Genomic DNA, 20308 nt, shown 5'->3' on the forward strand with positions numbered 1-20308 from the left:
TTAATTTACAAGAGGATAATATGGAAATCGGACGGTAATTTAGGACTGAGCTTGGGTCACCTTTTTTTAATATAGGGACAACACGTGCTACTTTCCAATCGAGTGCAAGTACCGCGGAATGTAGAGAGGCCTGAAAGATTACTACAAGGAATTTACTTAAATGTTCCGCATAACGCTGAAGGAAGGTGTTGGGAATGCCGTCTGGACCAACAGATGATTTTACTTTTAACCGGAGGAGCATGTTAAGTACACCTTCATGAGAAATGTTAACGTTAGAAGAGCAGGATGGTGAAGTTTGGAAAGAGGGTTCAGTTGGTGGTGAGAAGACACTGTGGAAGTGGTCATTTAAAAGGTTAGCAACAGCCTTGGGATCAGTTATTGGCATGTTATCATGGATAATGTTCGTTTTGGATTTATTCCGTTCCTTAATAAAGTTCCAGAACTTCTGGGGATCGTCCTTAATAAAATTAGGTAAAGTGTTGCTGAAATAAAAATTTTTTGCTTCTGCAATGGCCTTTGAAAGAGCGACACGAACACTGGTTAAATTGTCAGTAGCTGGGCCTTTCTTTCTTAGGCGTTTGGCTTTACGTTTTAATTGAATGGTGCATCTATTTATCCATGGTGTATGTTTAGCAGGCTTTTTAGGTTTGTTAGGTATAAATTGATCAATGCAGAATAAACACATTGCTTTAAACTTTTCCCAAAGCTGCAGAACATCATCCTGGCAAAATTCAGAAAGACAAGAGTCCAGATAATCTGTTATCCGCACATCATCAGCCTGCGCAAAATTTTTCACAATTGTAAGCGCATGCGTGCCATGCGTGCGGGTAACGTTCAAGCGAAATGATACAACAGTAAGAGCATGGTCAGATAGCCCAGGTTCGATAGATACAGAATAATCGGAAAAGGAGCGTTCAAGAAAGACAAGGTCAAGGAGCGAACCAGGGCCATTACCAAATCTGGTAGGTTCACGAACTACTTGTACAAGGTTGTGGTCGAGCATCATATCAAAAAGCACATTTGCGTCGGTAACAGAACCGGCACTAGACATGATACGATCCCAGTCAATGCCCGGCAAGTTAAAATCCCCAACCACTAAAAGCTTATTTCTATTAAACTGTGCCATCTGTTCACTTATCGTAAATAAATAATCGGGGGAAGAGTCAGGTGGTCTGTACACCGCACATAAAATAAAAACATGACCATAAATATTCAGTTTTACGAACAGACTTTCGGTGTTGCTTGACTCTGATAACAGAATGGCCTCCACGGACGACTTTACAATAACAGCTACCCCACCACCCCTAGTAGTCCTGTCTCTACGAATTATTTTGTAGGCAGGCGGGATTACGTCCTTGTCACTGATTTCGCTATGAAGCCAGGTTTCCGTTATAACTGCAACGTGTGGCGAGTGCGACAAAAGAATTGATTCTAGTTGAATTGTCTTATTCACGATGCTTCGTGCGTTAATGTTCAGTAATCTGATAAGTTTCTCTTTGACTGGTCAATCAGAATGTTGACCAGTACGTGAATTAGAGGCTATCTCGCGTTGGTTTGTTTTGTCATTCCAGATGAACATATCATTGTTAATGCGTAGCTTATCATGCTGAAGTGAAACCTTCTTTCCGAGCGATTTGTCATGTTTGGCACTTTCCCATAATAGCTTGCGCTTCTTCAAAGTGACCTGCGAATAGTCGTTTTGAACGAAAATGTTGGTTCCCTTCAGTTTAGACACATTTTTAAATATTGTTACTTTCTCATTATAATCCTGAAGAAACATTATGACCGGTCTTTTAGGGCCAGCCTTACCAAGTCTGTGAATACGGCCAACGGAAAGACACTTAACACCTAGCTTATGCTCGAGCGTTTCTGTAATTACTTTGCGCTTTAGATCAGATTCAGTCTCATTTGGCTCTTCAGGGATACCATGAATAACTATGTTCGAACGCCTACTTCTATCTTCAATATCAATGAGCTTGCTAGCGTGAGTATTCACAGACTCTTGAAACGTTTTTACCGTGTTTTCAAGGCAGTCCAAGCTTGCCGTATCAGATTTAAGTTCCGATATTTGAACTTGAAGCCGCTGAAACAGTTCTCTTGTTTCAACTATCATGTTTTCTGTCTTTGTTTTCAAGTCGGCTAATTCCTCTCGCAGCAAATTTTGACCGTCAAGAACTTTATGCAATAAATCGGCGTTAGTGGGTCCAGGATTAGTTTCAACATCCCCACACAACAAAAGCTTTAGAACATGAAAACACTCGCGACAGATTTTAGAACACTGTCGTGGGCACGGCAGTATAAGCAAGAAAGGACAGTCACTACCAAACGTACAATAGCAAGGACTAACCTGCACAAAGCAGAAGAACGGCTTGGTGAGTGACATGCCTCGGCCAGGCCCACCGTGCCCACTGAAGATAAATTGGTGCGCGGATTGTTTTATACGGGCAACGCTGGATGACGTCATGAAACCAGGGGGCGTTGGAGCATGCTGGAGAGGGGCAGTATTTTCCAATATCTTGACTTCGTGCCATGTTGGTGCCTCGATATGTTCGTCAGGTTGATGAAGCGGTGCCGGTATTTCACCATAGGGTAGGCGATGAACCGACGTTCCGGCGACCCAGAGAAGCAAGCCCTGCACAAAGCAGAAGAACGGCTTGGTGAGTGACATGCCTCGGCCAGGCCCACCGTGCCCACTCCATGGGAGAATTGCAGATAAACAGAATTCAATAAATTGAAGATTCTGCAAAGTAAAACGGTTTGTTACATTAAAGTTCAATATATGGAGGTCTAATTGTACAAAATTGATTGATATAGGGGTTGATTGGATACAGGGTATGCATATTCACACGCCTGGTTCCGTAGTCAGTCGTTACGTGCCGCTCTACTTGGGCAATAAACCAAGCAACAATGTTAATGTTTTCGAACTGTTCATATATCGGGAGCACACCAAAAAGGTGATCTAAAACCTCCAGGCATATGGTGACTTTCTGTTCCAAAAGAAAAAAAAGTAATAGTAATAATGTGTACAGTAACATAGCAGAGTAAACAAACAAAAAAGCTGTCTTTTTACGACAATGCTACATTTTTTTTCCTAATTACAGCAGCTGTGCAAGGTGTTCTAGACCAGTTAGGATATTTGAAAATTCAGTGTGATGGGCCAGTCTGTTTCCCTCAGTGTTATAATGGCCTCATATTCTTGCGAAGTTAATCATATGACTCCTTTATCCTTACTACATTGAACTCCTGAAATGTTTTATTCTGGCCACTGCTCCTCATCCACCATGCCGCTTCTGCTTAATAGTTCTCAAGGCAATTATATTGCCCTCCTCTCCCTATTATTCAGGCAGAGAAACAGATCCACATGGCCATCACAAACTAATTTTCACTTGCACATGCCCTGACGTTCAAAACATTGCAGTTGAGCTGGAAGCTAGAATCAAGCTAGAAGCTAAAGGGAAGCTAGAATTAGCACTAGTGAAATGTGAAGGTTGTTAGCAAAAGTGCCCACAGTGTGTGAGGCCACAGTTTATGCGAAGATAAAAGTTTTGAGAAAAATTGTATAAATTTTGCAGTTGATATTGTTGTTTTATTAATGCTGCTCTTGCTTTAGTTATCCTTTTTTTTAGTCACCATATGTGTTAAATGTCACAGCATTTGATATTATAGCATTGACATATATCAGTGGGGTGGGGGGTCCTCATCTGGATAGTTCATTTCTAATGCATACACTTTGCATGGCTTGTTCGCGTTGCCAACACCTACTGTATTACTTTGCTATTAAAACCTTCACAATTGTTTTTCACACATAAATAAAACAAGCAGTCTAAAAATGCTCCTTTGTCTCATGCAATATAGCGCTCCTCTCAACTAAAGCTGTATGTTCTCGAGACACAAGTTGACAGCTACATGTTAGCTGCAAAAACTCTTAAATTTGCAACAATATTGAATATATTGAGACAAAAAAGCTATCTTGGTGAACATAATGCTGCAGATGCTGACCAGCACATGAGTAGTGCTTCTTTTATTACAAACATTTAATCACATTGCAGAGAGTGTGTACCACTTAAATCACAATCATTTTATTGAGATATTTTTGTGTCATTTGCATGTGGCAGAAGCAGGAAATAGTAAGCTGACTCTGCCTTAAAGCAAACATATGCATGAGAGAGCGCTTAAAGCATTACTTGTTCAAACCGAGGCTTTGGTGTCTAGATTTCACAACGAAGAGAGTAAAATGTGAGGTCACTTACCCTGTATTCTGAAACCATCTATGACTGGAAGCTTCATTCCACTGAGATGAGCGCAGTGCCACCCCTTGACTGAAGACGACGCTGTGTTTCACAGTAATTGACATGAAGTTTAATTAAAGCTAAGCAACCGCCTGTGTCAAGGAGTGGGGCTGCTGTGCATTTGAATCCAGGTGGAGGGTTGAGTGGAGAATACAGAAGTTAGTCATCTTTACCGATCCTTGAGCCTCTTAAGAGATTTCCTACAACATCTAAGCTCAGCCTTTCTGTTTTCTTACAGCATGGTTATTACAGGTGGTACAAAACATTCCATTGTACAGTTTCTATAATTCTTTGGGAAAACATACATCACCTCACTAAACAGGAATAGGCTCAATAGGTTCACTGGTATCATCTATAGTGTTTCCATCCAAGACCTATTGCTATTACAAGGCATTGCAGACATTCAGTGACGTAGCCTGAAATTCATTTCAGGGAAGGATTCTCCACTGGTCACTACCACTCCCCCATCACCTCTCTCTCTAGCACTATATAAATGTGTGGAGGGTTTTACATCACACCAAGACAAACTCCTAGCACTCCCCGGACAGGAATGCTTTAGCAATGAGGATGCACATTTTTACGTTGCCAAAACTTTGCTTAACTTCTGACAAAAGTTTTTCATTGCTAAGACTACGCCTAAAATTATGCTATCATCCTTGTGCTGTTTTTAAAAATGACTATATTAAAAATAACATTTTGTTTACAAATTGATGTATTTATATAATGTATATTATGACCTTGTTGGTACATTACTTAGGAAAGTGAACTGTGCTAAAAACATGACAGCGCTCTGTCTTGTGTCTTCTTGTTTGCAGCCCAGACTTGTTGCAGCCCAAGTAACAGTGATGGTCAGCGTTATTTTCTTACCAGATTTGCTAGTGAGTGGTTCAGCCATGGCTGTGTATGGAAGAGAGCGGGCACTATTTTGCAAGTCGCCTATTACTTAATTGCAGGCATTATGGGCATGCTTCCCTGACAACTGCCTATTCTAAAGACTGCAAAGCAGCAAGCACAGCACATGCTATGACAGGGTAGGTGAATCTCAGCTAAGGCAACTGGCCACAGCTATCTGGTGTTGAGCGATCGAGCAGTGATGAGACAATCCCCCTATGTTCCATAATTTTTCACTTAATTCTTGATGCCCTTAATGCGTGTCACCACCCTAGCCCCCTTACTGTATCATCCTCCCCACTCCCTGGAGCTCTCTGAAACTCTTTTCAGCTAATCACTGTCCCACTTTTCAACATTCACGGGGTTGTTGAATGACACAGCATTCTATAACATTCCTATATTTGTGTTTCTGTGTGGACATCGAAGCCATTCACCTAGCTCCCATAGTTTGTTGTGGTGGCTTCTTAGCTTCCCTGGTCCAGCACCCCGTCCTTGATATAGATTGCCGCGCGCAAATCAGCATTCCGTAGGCCTTTCTTTCTTGTCCCGTTTTCTCTCCATTTTTTCATTCTTAGCAGTGTGTACAAACTAGCCTGAGAGCAAGCTCTTCTGAAGTTTATTAGCATAATGAAAGTCAGTCAATGGAAAGTAAAAGAAGAAAGAAGAAGGTGGGAGGAGTGTTTTTTATGAGTTTTCTAAACAAGCAAGTTGATATAAGTAAGTTGTATAATAGCAAGCACCAAGTATGAAAGAATAAAAAACACATTTGCACTTCTCGTCTGACGAAATTTACTGTGCTTTTCCAGAAATGAAAATCATTGAAAAGGAAGTAAGTGTTTACGTTGAGATACGAGCACGTAATCTGTAAGCCTCGTAAGCTTATGTCAAGTAAAACAACATGAAATCCTGAGAGATTGAGCTTCTTAAGTACACGTGTTATAATAGGAACACCAACCTTCTTCAGTATGATAAAAGCACTGTAGATCAAGGTTCTCCACGTAGTGGAAACATTGTTAAATCTGTTAAGATGTGAATGTGGGCAAGTTGGTAACAAAGTTCTAACTTGCTAAAGCACATTACTGTCCTCATCGAACTAATGACTATAGTTTCTTGTACATGTGTCTTGATCACATTCAGCACAACATTATGCATTTTAGCTTTCTTTAATACATTCTGTAGCCCCTCAATGGATTCAAGATGCTAGAAACCTATGTTGAACTACAAAGTGCTTGCCATTAAAAAAGACAAGAAGTCAGTTCCTGTGTTAGAAATATTTATTAGTTAGAGAAAGGCTAAAATTTAGTATGAACATTAGCCATGTCTTGAAGTTTTCATCCTACTCATTTTACAGTTGAAGCTAGCTTGCTTCTCGGGTTACTTGTGCTTAGAATTAAAGCACAACAAACAGATGAATGGCTTGCCGGGGCGTTATTCACAGAAAGTGGTCACTTTTCTCACTCTCTCCATAGAGTTTGGGCTACTGCTGGTACTGTTGGCCGCATAGCAGCCAGTGCAGTGCCACTGAGTGTCGTGTGCCGATGTGCCAGTTTTTCTTAGCATGTGGACACTTCTCCCACGAGTTTCTTCGATGTTGTCTTGACGAGGGCCAAACAGTGAATGAGCCAGGTCATCTTGAAATTTTATAATTGGCGTAGAGTTTCCTTCAAGCATGCCACCAATGTTCCACGCATTTATGATGACACATCCAACAAGCAACTCAACAGCTACCTTTCTGTACCACTTGAGTCCTTTTCTAAGGCAGTTGTGGTATAACGTCATTTGGTCACTATAGTCGACGCCCTTTTTTGCTGCATTGTAATCGAGACCGGCCTGATGTTTCATGATTGGTGCACCGTCCCTTGTTTTCTTCCCACTGTCCACCAAAGTTGCTTCATATTTGGCGACAGATGTGAGTATCAGAACAGGCCTCTTGTCCATCCACTTCAGTGCCTTCACTCCATTTTTGGACTGAAGTTCGGTAACACTGCCATTTGCAACCTTTACTTCAGTGAGATCTTTTGGCAGCCCTTTCCTCACTGAGCGAACTGTGCCACGAATGAAAGTGTCTTCCTTTAGAAGGCGAAAAGTGAGCGGCAAGCTCATGTACAAGTTGTCTACGGACAGCGGGCACACAACTTCCTTGTAATTTTGCAGGAATTTCAAGCATACATCTCCGGCATGTCCGATGCCAATTCTTCAGTCACACTTTCCGGCATATACATCAACCTTTAGCCTGTAACCGTCTTTGGTACATGCCTTGAACAGCCTGACTCTGTAAGAACGAAAGTCTGCCACACCATGGCACTATTCTTTCATCTATCACAACCTCCTTTCCTGGCTGAAGCACAGTGGCAAAAATTTTGGTTCAATTTCTCTACCAGAGGATGGATCTTAAAGACATGATCCTGCAACTCTGCAACCAGTTAATTGTCCGCAAAATGCCGGAACCTCAAAAGTAGGGAGAAGGCGGTCACGGCTCATATTTTGATTAATGAGTTCAACACCATACAGGTTACTTTTTGCCCAGTAGTGACTCGGATAGGAAGATGGACGAGATTAATACAAATTGGTATTCCAACAAATGCTTTCGTTTGTTGGAGATTGGTTTCCATCTAATTTTTCAACTTTGATTTAGATTTGGGAGTAGGAAGACGGAGGAGACCAATACAAATCAGTATTCGAATAAATGCTTTAATTTCTTTGGCATTGGTTTCCGTCCAATTTTTCAAGAGTGATTTAGATTTAGGAGTAGTTGACTTCAACACTTGTGTGAACCTGTTTGTTTCATTGACCATCATTTGCCAAATGTCATCCGTAATAAACAGTGAACAAAAAGATGGGGCATAACGGCTAGATGGCAACTGAATGATAGTGGGCGGCCTAGAGTACGTGTGGTGTCACACTAGGCGAAGTGGTTGTTGCCGGTGTCCATTTCTCTAGAGATGGGCTGAGAGAAATGAGAGCATTGTATCCTGAATCATTCACCTCAGAATCATCAGTCAGGTCTGACTCTCCATTCGACATGCTGGCTGAGGTCTGTGATGGTTCGTAAACACTATCTTTGTCACTGATTTCACTGTCCACCTCAGATGGCAACACAAGAGCAAGAATTCTTGTGTGTGGGTCACTGGTGAGTCACGCCACACACAGCATAAAAACGTTTTCGTTGAGTGCATTGTGGATTGCCAGTGGGTCATAGCATTTAACATCAGACAAGTAGTCTACTGGCTATCTATAATCTCACACAACAAAAATCGTACCTCTGAGTTAAAGTGTCATAATGTTATCGCAGCAGCAAGCAGATGAATGCCCGTAACTTTGCTGCTGCATAGGAGCACAGGCTGTGCAGTGATGGCACTCAGAGTGACACGTGACTTGATTAAAGGCAGCATCAGTTATTTGTTGAATCTGTTGCTGCAGTGAATTAAAGTTTAGAGAAATAATGAAAAATACAACCCAAATGTCTGGGTGCTTTTGTTTTACTTCGCACTGTAGCAAGAGAGATGAATTTCGGTTTCGTCTCCTTTTCCCGACGTTTGCACGCGCGCAGAGAACGAAACTATACGTCATTGTCTACATGTGTTCCAGCATTGCGATCATGAATGCTCTTTTATCCTCTCGCGTTTGCCTCAGTGCTGGGGCACTGACTTATACCGCTAATCACGTGTTCTCGTGTAGAGCGCGCACTATCGTCCGCTACAGGAAACGAGACAAGCGCAACAGCTCGCGCGACACCGTCACCGGAAGTGTGCCGGTGACGGTGAAAAAAAGAAGACGGCAGGGTATACCCGCCGCGACCCCTCGGCTCCGGTATGGGAGAACGCAGTGAAGGAAATTTGCTTACACAGGCGAAACGGGGAATGTCGAGAGAGTGTTTATATAGGCGGCGACGCTCGCCTCCTGAAATCATGCGTTCGCGGCACTTCAATCATTCTGTATCTGCTGTTAATGAACCAATTTGAAAAATGCTTGCGGTAGAACACTTCTTAGAGGGCACGTAACAACTTTCAGTGTATAACCAAAATTTGTTATGTAGCCTGTGAGGGGCCCTTTAAAACAAACTCGGTAAAAATCGGGTGTACTGTGGGATGTTGTTACAGCTGCGTCGAGCTTCACAGCCCTCTACACAAGCATTGCTGTGAAGCCTGTGGCAGAAATAGAGTCAAAGGACTGCATAGAGCGCGCTCTCGTGTTGTGCTACGTGAATTAAATCATTCGTTTCCTGCCTGCACAAACGTTTGCATCTCGAGTGGATTTCAAGCACACCGTATAATAACGTTGAGTTCCGTCGTGCTTCGCAGCACTATACACAAGCACTGCCGTAAAGCTAGTGGAAAAACTACGATGTCATGAAACCAGATCAATGCTCGCTATTTTGGTGCGATGCGTGAATGGAAACATTGCTTGCCTGCCTGCACAAACGTTTGCATCTCGAGTTAATATCAAACAAATCATATAATATGTGCAGTTTCGTCGAGCGCTTCACCGCACTGCATGCAAGCATTGCCGTAAAGCCTGTAGTATAAATAGGGTTTCATGAAGTCAAATTAATGCGCAAACCTCGCACTTGTGGTGTACAAGGTAAACAAAGAATTCGTTGCCATGTCTCCGCAGTAGTTGGTCACGTTGATTTGTGTGAGCATATTGGTTCATGTGCCCCATCTACCACTGTGATGAGAAAATAAGCAAGAATATCAGCTGCTATGTGTCGATGCATATGCTTTTTATTACAAGGTGTAGGAGCAGTACATCTTACTGCATGAGTAAACCACTCATGGAAACAGTACGTTCCTTGAACATTGTAGCTATTTAATAGCCTAGGAAGCGCGCTATATTGGAAGTTGCAATTTTTTTTCTGTTCGCAAAATTCAATAACTTGATGCTTTTTCTAAAAGCGAAAAATTATAAATTTCGCAATGATACGTATGCTGCGTCAGTAAGTTAAGTAGGCAGCACATAATTAGGCTAAACCAGAGGAATATCCGCAGGTATTTATACAAATGTACAAAGTATTTAAAAAAAATGTTTTCTCAAATGTTTTCAGTGTGGAGTAAAAAGGAGTTGCATGTGCGTCCAGCGCTGATTTCCAGCGCTTAATTTTTGTTGAACCTTGATGTATCAAAGACGTAACACTCAGCACTCTACTTTGTTACATCAATTTTTTTTTTTACAATGGAACACTGCATTCTACTATACGTGCCGCTCATGCGCCCCAAAATTTTGGCCCCTCTAAGGAAGTCACTTAGATATCGCTACTTCCAATTGACACTCGTGAAACCAGCAGCCACGTCGGCTTGCCGCCTTTACACCGGCCGCAAATTACTTTTAAAAAATGTGGCACGCGCGGGCCGTGTATATATGCACTCTGCTGCGCGCGGACAGCCATATGCACGGGCACGGCCAGGCAAGAGAGGTCGCGCGCTCTCTGACCCTAGCGCGCACTTGATCACGGGACGTGGTCAGCGCGCATAAAGCTGCCATCCTTCTCGGCTCACAATCGCACCCTTTCATTCGCAATTAACCCCAGCATGTGGGATGCAACGGAGCACTATAATTTTTGTCACACTTGGACTTTAAACCAAACATCAGAGCGATGGCGAAAATTCGCTTAGGGTGTCCAAAAATTGCTATCGCAATAATACACTATGGAGAAAGGTATTGTGTAAATTATCTGTGGATGGGTCGAAACCCCCTAATTTCCCAAACACGCACCCATCCACTGGCACGCTGCACACATGGATCCCGCGCGGCACGCTGCATCATTAAGGCGTATCGTTCTTCGCTAGCTCTATGATCATTTATGCAGTAGTCACTTGGCGAGAAGCTTATTTTCCAACCTATGCGCAAGTGTCGTAGCTGAATTTCGAAAGTACACGGACCATATATATGTTGGCAAAATAATCGGAACTCACTATTTAGACTCGCCAAAATTATAATTAGCTGCTCACTTGAACTCATAAGAATATACTACTCAGCCGAGCTCACTCGGGCTCAAACTCGCCAAAATACTGCTCAGCTGGGCTCACTCAGACTCATGGGATGATCTCAGGGAGTTGACTCATCAGTGAGTTTGCCAGCGTATGATGTGTGCTGAACCACAAACCTGGCTTTCTTGAATAAAAACAGTTGGTCGCTGCAGCATATGGATGCACATAAGTGTAATTCAGAGAGCGCGGCATTGTAAAGGCTGCCACAGTTACCATGCCATGCTGCAGCTCATTTCAATCATGTCAAATGCAATACCCCTGCCAGCTTTTAGTCAGTCGATCAAATGTGATTGCTATTTATCTCATCACAACACCTCATTTTCCTGCCTAAGGCTTTGGGTGAATTTTCCTTGGCATCCATTTTGTTACTCTAACAGGTTACCAGTTATCTGTTGCCTATACGAAATTTGAAGTTGTGCACATGTCATGTGGACTCCATGCCAAACTCGTAGTACTGCATGCGTTTTTGCAGTTCGGTCTAGAGTTACAGAATCGCATGTGGGAGTTACTTTAGTTAGCAGCTGTAGCTTTGGAACAAACACGTGCATGAGAGTGTGCTTAAGTGTTACCTGTCAAGACTGGGAGCACCAAAGCAACTTGTGCAGTAAAGGCATGGGCAGTACGAGCCCACAGATTTTACTAAGTGTGGCTGAGGTGATGCGTCTAGATTTCACTATGAAGAGAGCCAAATAAAAGGTTGCCTATCCATCATACCTATTCTGGAGCCTTTTCTTGAGCTTTTCTAAAACATTAAGCTCAGCATGTACACTTTATCACAGCATAATTATTACATGTGATATAAAACATTGTATTGTGCAGTTTCTCCAACTCTTCGTGAAGGCATCTATCCATACATTAAACAGGAATAGGCTCAATGTTGACATATCTCCACAGTAGGATCTCCAGGACCTCGTACTGTCACAATGCATCGCAGACATTATTTAAGTGAACTCCAGAAGTGAAGCTCTTCGTTAACATTGGCTAAAATTGTATTTTTATATAGCAAAGTGATCATGCATAAATCTGTATGTCATGACAGAACACTTTGTTTCTCACGGACTTTAGTTTACAATTGTTTTCACGATCAGGAAAATTGTGCAGTGTGCTAGTTGGTTCAACATACTTAACACTGTTGTGCGGAGTGACGAAGGGACAGGACTTGAGCGAGAAAACAATAGACACCTGAGCACAAACTATCAACTGGTGATTATCACAAGGCAATGATTCTGCTGAAAAGCAGGAACCAAAGGAAAAGACAAGTCGTGGAAGCATACAACCTCAAGGTGGACCCACAGGGCTCATGTGTCAGCCCGCCGTCTAATTCACTCAGCAATAAAGAGATTAGCATAATCACTGACAATAGAGGGTGTAGGTAGACCGGGAAGAGGACTCCTGTGCATGCGTGTAGGCTTTATGTACGCTTCACTTGCAGAAAAATAAACCAGTTCATAGTTTGCGCTCAGGTGTCATGTGTTGTTTTCTCGCTCAAATCCTGACCCTTTATCGCTCTGCGCAACAGTGTTAAGTTTTCAGGTTGTTCACTATGTGATGTAGGAAGGGTAAAATTGATGGGAAATCCCAATATTCTCTGGCATATCGCGAAAAATATGGCCCAAGTCATGTGTCATTTTAGGCTTCACTGTCCCCTTATATAGGGCAAATAGTAATAGTTTGAATTCTATGGACGCTGGTTGCTTTTTCTGACTTAACCTAGGCAGTGCTCAGCTCTCAGTTGAAAGGAACAGGTAAACAGGAGGACTTGCCACATAAGCAGAAGGTAGCACTCCAGACTTAAGCTTAATATACTGCGTGCTTCCACAGCCCTAGGGGGCTAGTCTGTAAGTGTTGACTAAGTGGACTGTCCATTCCAGTACACGCTGAATGAATAGAGCACGAGAGCCCATGGTGATCATTGCCACTTGCTCTACCAGCTTATAGCTCTACCTAATCAGTGTGTGCTGAAACAGTCCACTTAGTGGATTCTTACAGAATCCTTCCCTAGACTGATGTTTATGTTGGTAGGTTGCAAGTATTGCACTTTCTTTCCTTTGATGTGGGCAGTTCCCACATATGGATGCAATTTAACATATTGTATTCATATTGCCTTTGGTGTATACATATCTAATTCATGCTTATAACCAGGCCTACAAGCTCTTGTCCTGCATATTTATATAGCCTTCTCATTGGAGAATGGAGTCATTTTCCATTATACCCTCAAGCACTTGAAGTAGACACTGCAATAACCCCAAGGGAGGGGGGACAGTAACGCAAAAACCTTACTCGGCTTGTGGTGCTTCTGAAGGATGCACACATACCATTTATGCTAAAATTCCCAGCAGACATTCCAAAGTTTGTACGAGTTCGACTTTAGCTGGCTAAACTGAATGATTCATATTGAAGGCAATTCTTGCAACATTTGGTCAAACTGAATGAAACTGGACAGCACAATTAGCTGTGTTCATCTACCATTTATACGACTGCTGCCCCGAGTATTTTGCCTGTTACTTTGCCTTTCGTTTCTGTACTATCAAGTTCAAGTACACATGTACTTTATCACTGTACAAGTAGAATGGCTTCAAGGCTTTTCCTGGGCATTCAATAGTCACTATTTATTCCTATAAACCTTCCTGCATGTGAAGGCAAAAGAAACTTATTAATTCATGCAGGAAGTATAAAAAGACAGGTATTTGCACAGAAAATATTTATTTTGAGCACCGAGGTTCTTGCTGATGTAGATATGGTGCTGGCTCCCTCCTTGCCCGAAGCATGTGCTTGCTGTACACAGCACCAGATGATGGCTTCCTAGGTCAAAAGATCAAAGTGAAATAAGAGGCATTTTGTTTTAGCCCCGGAAAGAAAAAGCAGGATTGAGACATTAACATGTATAAAAAATACTTGCCTAAAGAAAAATTAATACACAAGCAAATTCACTAAAGAGGTTCACTTTCAAGAGCGAAAGTATGGTTACGATGAAAATTACAAGGAAGCTTCACTGCTCATTGAGGTTTCGGTTCAGTAGTTGTTGAGCCACGAGGGTTAGCATGCTACATCTTGCGTATTATGTTTTGTAGAACAATATTGCACTTTGAACAATGTAGTGCCTATTTAAATGAACTGACAAGGAACGCTGAAACTCCAGGCTAGTTTGGTCTGCACAAGATATGATACAGACACTGTACTGCATTCATTTAGTGTTTTTGTCACTGATCTCGTGCACAAAGGTCATTCACACCTATCCTACATGAAATGCAGTTACTTCTTTGAAGCTTCATCTAGTCCTCGAATTTGCTGCATGCTTATGTCTAAGGGAGTTCGTTTGGTTCCTGTTAATGTAGTACATCTAAGCAACTGTTATCAAATGCCCATTACAAAACATTTTTGGCCCTTTCAATGCACAATACTCATTACATTTGACACTTGGGACTCGTGCAAGGCGCCATTTAGTATTATATGCTTGTCCACATCTGATAATACTTTCATAGCTGGGTCATTCCCATGCCAAATGCCTTGGTTATTACTGTGACCATCTCACACTTTTCCTTTAGAATCTTCTTGTCCACTTTTAAGGAAGCACCCCACGACACAATGTCTCCATCCTAGTGGTGCTATGGAGTTAACTTATGTGCTAGTTGTAGCAGATGACGTCAAATGAAGGCCACTGAAGATAAAACTCTCTGCGACAATTCCTTTTACACAAAAAATGCAAACAATACAGAATAGTCAAAATGTAGTTATCTGGCAAGACTGGCTGCATCCATCATCTTTGTTTGGCGCAATTCTGAGGTGGCTCCATGTTACAAGACGCTTGGCCATTATTGCCATGTGACTGTTTGGGACTCTATAAAACACAAGAATTGCCTTACTCCGGCCTTTCTCTTTGTGCAGCGGCCAAGGTTATTATTCGTCCAATCGCACCGTGTCCTGTTCGTGTGTCCATAGACTAAATTCTTCACCACATTGTTTTTGCGGTATTTCGTGAGTGACCCATATGAACTCATCTTGGGGTGGGACTTCTTATCTTTGGCGTTTGCTTCTATCTCTTGTCGTCAGCACCTCACACAACTGGATGATGCCACTGGCAATTCTCTTCCTAACCACGAAGAATGCATTCGTCTCGTCAACTCTTCCGATTACGTTCTTTGGCCACCTAGAGAAAAGATTATAGGTGTCAACTCCTGTAACATTGTGGATGGCGGCGTATTCATTCTACCCTATGACCATACCCTATCTCGAGCAATTCTGATTACCCCTGGCCTTATTCGCTTTTCTGAGGGGTCTGCATTGCTTACTGCAATAAACCAAATCGAACCCCAACTGTTGCCTCGTGGATCAACTGTCACTTGAGCTGTTGACACTCATGTCGTTGCAATTGTCACGAAGACAGCTCAGTGTGTTCTTGCGTCTGTTACCGTGCGCTGAACAAAATCGTGCGCAAAGATGTTCACCCCGTGTCACGGATGGATGATGCACTAGATTCACTCCATGGTGCTGAGTATTTTTCTAGCCTTGACTTTAGACCAGGCTACTGGCAAATACCGATGTCCAAATCCGACAAAGCAAAAACGACATTTGCTACCCCTGATGGGCTCTACGAGTTCAGTGCGATGCCTTTTGGACTCTGCAATGTGCCTGCCACATTCGAACGCATGATCGATAAGTCTTGTGCGGCTTGAAATGGAAAACCTGTCTGTGCTATCTCGACGACATTGTGTTTTCAACCATGTTCTCACAACATTTGCAACATCTTGATGAAGTCCTTGCCTGTCTTGCAAATGCTGGTTTGCAGCTCAACACACGCGCGTGTGCGCGCACGCGCGCACCACGCACGCACGCGCGCGCGCGCGCGCGCACACACACACACACACACACACACACACACACACACACACACACACACACACACACACACACACACACACACACACACACACACACACAAATGCAGTTTGGCCAGCAAGGCCATCAAAGTTCTGGGGCACATAGTCTGCAAAGAAGGTATTCGTCCAGACCCCGAGAAGCTTACTGCCATCCTCGAATTTTGTGTCCACTGCGTCAAAAAGACATGCACAGTTTTCTTGGACTTGCTTCTTCCGGCACTTCATATGCAACTTCGCTACACTTACGTCCCCGCTCCATCAACTCCTCCCCAGTAATGCACCCTTTGTTTCGTCCGACGAATGTGAACATGCTTTCCTGCTTTTGCAACATGCCCTGACGTCAGACCCAGTACTGCGCCACTTTGATCCAACCGCGCCCATCATCTTTCACACCGACGCTAGCAGTCAGTCTCGGTGCCATTCTACTACAATGCGACAACACATTCCACAAACGAGTAATTGCTTAGGCTAGTCGTGCACTAACCAGTGCAGAAAATTACTACACCATAACCAAGCAGGAGTGCTTTGCTGTTGGGCCGTGCAAAAATTTCACCCATGTCTTCATGGCCGCCATTTCACAGTTGTTACCGACCATAACACACTGTGCTGGCTTTCATCGCTAAAGAATTTATCAGGTCACCTGGGTTGCTGTGTGCTTCACCTACAGGAGTACGATTTCAATGTCACCTACAGGGCTGCAAAGAAGCATCAAGACACCAATGCTCTCTCTTGCTACCCTCTGCCGAATCATGACGATTCACCATAACCTCTCCGCGATTGTGTACGTCCTGAGTCCTCTTCATCGGCTTTACCCATTGTAGCCCTCGAATGGCTAAGACACAACAGCCCATCTGTCCTTGTGTCCCACTAACGCATCGACCCATACTGCTGAACTATTCTCCAACGCATGGAAGATTCTTCGTCACCTCCAAACGCCTGACTTCGTCGACAACTTAATCAATTCAAGCTGCACAATGGAGTTTTACATCGCAACATTTATCACATCGATGGCAACAAATGGGTCCCGGTCATACCATGTTCTCTGCAATGTGAGGTGCTTGAAGCCTTTCACGATCATGCGACGACTGGTCCTCTAGGCTACCACAAGACTTACAACAGAATATGAAGTTGCTGCTCCTGGCCTGGCCCATCTTCAGCCGTTGCGAAGTATGTTGCACCCTGCGTTCATTGTCAAAGCAAACCCAACAGCTCCTTCTGGCTCTTTACAACCTCTGCCTTGTCCCGCTTCGCCTTTTGAAGTAGTTGGAATAGACTTGTACGGTCCTCTTCCCATGACCTCACATGGAAATCGTTGGATTGCAACGGCCATAGACCATCCAACACGCTATGCGGAGACAGCATCTCTACCATCCTGCACTGCTGCTGAAGTCGCCGATTTCTTTCTACACAACATTATCTTACACCGCAGCGCTCCGCGCGTTCTCCTCAGTGACCGCAGCAATCTTCCTCTCTTCTATCCTTACCGAAGTTCTGTGCGCCTCTAACACAATTCGCAAGACGACTTCCAGTTACCATCCGCAGACCAACAGCTTGATGATTGCGATGTACAGTCACGTGCAATATGAATTGCAACACCGGTGCCCGTGGTCGAAGGGGTTCCAAGGCTGTACGGCTGTGCAGACACATGGTAAGTTCCAGACCGAAACACAGCTTCAATTAGTGGTGTCTATTAAACCACTATTTCGAATGTCAGAGCTGCTGCGCAGCCGTGGAGCCCCTTCAACAACGAACAAGAGTGTTGCAAGTCATATTGCATGCGACTGTACATCTACTCTGGCCACACGAACGGGGATGCAATCCTGTCGTGCATGACATTCGCCTATAACATGGCTACGCAACGTACCACTGGATTTTAACATTTTTCTTCATCTATGGCTGTTCACCAAGTTTCATTCTTGATGTATCATTCCTTTCGACTCCTGTACCCCCATCAGTTCCTTTCTTGGAACAGTTTGTGTCTCGCCTCGCAGAGTGCAGACGCCTCGCCCCGCTTAACACCGACGTCTCCCAGGACGCTCGCAAGTTTCGTTACGACTCGACCCACTGTGCTGTAACTTTTTCTCCTGGTGACAAAGTTCTTTGGACTCCTGTGTGCGTTCCTGGCTTACGCAAAAAATTTTGCAACACTTCTTGCTTATGCAACACTTCTTGAATGCCCACACCACCGTATCGTCGGGCAGCGAGCACAACCTGCGACACCCATGTGGCCACAGTGACGAGAGGCGGCCTGCGCAGCTGGCCGGTTGGGGTCATCAGGTTGTCGCCGGGCATCCACTGATTATATTGTTCACGGACACGTTCTTTAACAGGCTTGTTGAGCACGACGTCCAGTGGCTGAAGTGTTGACGTCATGCCTCCCGGAATGACGGCGAGTTCCGTCCTCCCGTCGCGGAGTGCCAGCTTCAATCCTGCGGTCAAGTGCCCGCGAAAGGCATCCAGGACGAGCATGCTCGGACACCGCAAGAGTGCCCCTGGTTGCCGATTCCAGACGGTCTTAATCCAATTGAGCATGAGGGCCTCGTCCATATAGCCCTTTTCATTCACGCGAACGACATCCCGTGGGAAAGCCTCTTTCGGCAGCGTCTTCCTCTTGAATATTATGTATGGGGGCAGCTTTCTGCCATCTGCAGTACACGCGAGCATCACCGTGAATGCTCGTTCCCCGTAGAAAGAAGCTCGACTTCTTTTGTGCCGCGTTCGCACACTGTGGTGAGCGACGGCATGTCGAACCACACCGGCATTTCATCAGCGTTGCCGATCTGTACCAACATGTAGCCATGCTGCTGCCGGAGACGGATAACATAGCGCTGGAATTCGACCAACTTGTCCTCGTATGCCTCTGGCTGCTTCTGCCAGATTGATTTGCGCTGTCGAAGTGCGAATCCCTTGCGTTGCATGAAGCGACGAACGCAATAAATGGAGCCCTTGAATTGTTCCTTGGGCAGTCCGGATTCTCGGGCGATCTCAATAGCTTTGATGCAGATGAGTTCTGCTGTGACTGGCAAAGATCTGGCACGATGCTCGCGGACAAAATCCGCCACCCTGTCTTTGAGCTCCGGGTGCACTGCGCCATAGAATAAAGAACTTCGTCAGAATAAAGAACCGCGCAGCGCCCGCGAGTTGGGCCGCGTCCGTCACCAAGGGGGCGATAACAATGTGGATGCCGAAAGGTCTGCGCTCCAGACATGCTGCCAGACGACTATTCATGCTGTGCCAAGGGCCGGTATGTAAGTCAAGGGGTGAACTTTTAGTAATATTTTTGGGAAAAAACCTCAACCTATATTCTGCACTATACGGTACTCGCACTGCTGGAGACATATGCCGTGGCCGAGAACCTACGGCTTCCCGACTACTCGGGTGCCACCACCTGTGCCACACGCAGTTGCACTGCGGCACCCTGCCTAGATGGAGTCCATAAGCCAGGAAAACCACGCACGGCAATCTATGTCCGCAGCACCCTGGTGCGTGCTGTTCTACCTGTTGCTGACATCGCCGGTGGCCCCTTGGAGTCATGCGCCGTTGTGGTACGCCTTGGCAGCCAGGACACGGCTGTGGCGAGCATCTGCATCCGTCCAGGAAAGCCGTGGGATCCCTCCAGCCTCATCCAGCTGGCTGTTCGCCTTCCCAAGTAACCACGGATATCCGTGGGACGTCCACCATAAGTCCCAACGTCCATCTATCCGGATATCCAACACGGACGTCCGTGGGACGTACAGGAGAAGTCCATATCCTGTTTGGATGTCCGAAGAACATCCCACCGGGATGTCCATGGGACATCCCATTTTGAACGTCCGCTGGCTGTCCATAAATAGGCATGCCCAGGATATACACTAGTGAGTTATATATAAACTAGCATAAATATATTGCCGGAAATTTTAGTTTGTTCATATTATATTTGTTTATTTTTGTTCTCTATCGGACACAGTTCATTCTTTTTTCAAAGCAAAATAAATATATTTCCAACTTGATATCAATTCTGCCCACTTTAACATCGCAGTATTAAAATACAATTTTTTTTCTATCGGTGGGTCGTACAAACAATTTGTAGTTTGCTTTAAAAAATGCTTGTGGATGACTAGCAGAATATATAAGCGCCCATTTGAAGCCACTTATTCGACCTAGAGCCAAGCACTCAAGTTATCCCTCATTATGAAAAGTTCCTGATCATAGAGTTTTGGTCCTGACCTCCGAACATGTAGGTTCAGGTTTATCATTGAAACAGGAAGTAAAACACGTTGTTGGG

The 20308-nt window shown here is 44.2% G+C and overlaps 1 protein-coding gene across 1 annotated transcript in view; it reads right to left on the reverse strand.

The window, feature by feature from the left end:
• Nucleotides 1-2159: 2159 nt before the first annotated feature.
• LOC139054908 (U2 small nuclear ribonucleoprotein auxiliary factor 35 kDa subunit-related protein 2-like) overlaps nucleotides 2160-20308 on the reverse strand; it is a 303026-nt gene continuing 284877 nt past the window's right edge. Inside the window, exon 11 of the mRNA XM_070532645.1 lies at nucleotides 2160-2632. The gene's annotated coding sequence lies outside the window, so the exon portion shown is untranslated. The remainder of the gene's footprint in view (nucleotides 2633-20308) is intronic.

The sequence above is a fragment of the Dermacentor albipictus genome, chromosome 1 (genome assembly GCF_038994185.2).
Source record: "Dermacentor albipictus isolate Rhodes 1998 colony chromosome 1, USDA_Dalb.pri_finalv2, whole genome shotgun sequence".
Taxonomy (NCBI): Eukaryota; Metazoa; Arthropoda; class Arachnida; order Ixodida; family Ixodidae; genus Dermacentor; species Dermacentor albipictus.